A 2,097-nucleotide genomic window follows, 5' to 3' on the forward strand; every position below is an offset into this window, starting at 1 on the left:
TTGTTCACGTTCAGAAAACTTCTTATTGTATTTTGTATTTTTTTTCAAGGCAGTATACGAGGTAATCGAAAGCTCTTTTTTCACTTAAATGTTCGATAACAACAAAAAACTAGGGGTGGAATCGGCTAAGAAATAACACTCAACCTTTATTTTCAATCGGTATCTCTCTGAGAGTTACCACAATACTTTAAAAAGCTTCGGTTAAGGTTTGAGATTCATTTTGAAAAATCAAAAATAAAGGTTATCGGTTGAGATTTTTTAAAATATCTCTCAATGGTTGAGATTTTTACAAAAAAATAAATAGAAAAGGTCAACCTTTAACCATTTTCGCTGAAAATAAATCAAAAATGGTCCATTTAAAGGAAAATGTCGAATTTGTCAAGAATGTCTTCATTTTGCAAAGATAAATATGAAAAGGATGTTTTTTCTTAGTTTATGTATTGTTCAACTAATAAAAGATTCTCAAAGTTCTTTAGACCCAAGATTATATCGCTTTTAGTTTAAAATAAACGTAGATAAAGACGAAAATGTTTTATTGTCCACTGTGATTTGAGTCGCTGGAAAAACAACCACAACCAATGCAATTTTGAATATTTCAGGAGACCGATGTTCTAATTGATACATTTGCAGTTGAGATTTATTTTTTTCTCTCAGAGATAAATCTCTCCGGTTGTTCGGTCAACCGGAGAGATACAAAAATACAAAATAAAAGTCTCCTCAGACCTTGACCGAAATTTTTCCATTTTAAAAATAAAGGTTATTTTATGACCTTTATTGAAAATGGCAACAAATAAGAGTTATTAAGGAACCTTTCAAAACGTTGAGATTTATTTCTGATCTCTGGTTGATGTCACCTTTTTGATTGTCACTTTTGACCGTCACCTATTCTTTGCTCTGTGTAAAATGATCACCAAAACCCTAGAAGTGCAGAAATTTCAATGAGTATCTCACTCACACGTTGAAGACCGAGGTTCGATCCCTATCGGTGCTCAATGTTTTTTTTTTTATTTCTTAATAAATATTTAAATATTATTCTATATTTTTTCTTCACAAGAAAACATATTTTACTCAACGAACTAAAATTTTCGTATTAGTTTACAATATAATGTAGTTCGCCGTTGAGGATTTCACTAAAAATCGAAAGTGGAATCTACATCTAAATAGCTGTCACCCACAAACCATAACAAAAAGGTGATAATCACCTTACGTGGAGCAAAAGTATTTATTGTGATGATCAACAATCACCTTAGCCGATTCGACCCCAGTTTAGCGGAAAATGATAATTCCCATCGGGTGGAACTCGTAATAGCTTTTAAAATTCCGAGCGAATAAAAATATTCCAGGTGAAAAAATTTCTAATTTCCATGTGAAACTCACAATGCGGCTGAATTTCCCTTTGTATTGTAGATTTTTTACGAAATAGGATTCGGAGCTATCACCGAATCGATCATAATGGAAAATCTCATACAAATATTTATACCGATATGCAGTAGCTTTCTGCTTTAATTTTGATACCAGTCTCATTGCTGTTCGTCTTTGGCCAGAATTCTCCTTTCTCGGACAAATTATCGAATGCTTTATTTTAAGAAATTTTGACCTTACATAGCTGCGGTTACAGTGAAATTATAGCAAATTTTGTAGTTATTTCAATGAAATTAAATCTATAATGTTCAAATAACACCCTTAGAATTCAGTACTTGCAAATAAGTGTAAGTAAGGGCGTGATACATAATTTTCTTTATTACCAACATGTTGTTTAGATGGAATCTCTCTTAGGTTTTTGATAATACCTACCTATTTCTATTTTAAAAACAAGGAAAGCGGATTTATGGAAAGTCTGCTGCATAACACTAATAGAACAAAAAGGATTGTTGAATAAATAGTAGAAAATACGAATTGATACCTACTATTCCATACAGCACACCAGAGAAAAGTTTTATTTTAAGAAAACAATTTATTTTTCTCAATACAAATATGTATAAGTATGTTAATTAATATTAACATAAATTTTATTAATTTTTTTTTTTTCATTTTATTTATACTTGACAAAAAATTTAACCAACATTTGTAATGAAAACAAAGATTAAAAAAAAAAAA

Source organism: Episyrphus balteatus, chromosome 3 (assembly GCF_945859705.1).
Source record: "Episyrphus balteatus chromosome 3, idEpiBalt1.1, whole genome shotgun sequence".
In the NCBI taxonomy this organism is placed as follows: domain Eukaryota; kingdom Metazoa; phylum Arthropoda; class Insecta; order Diptera; family Syrphidae; genus Episyrphus; species Episyrphus balteatus.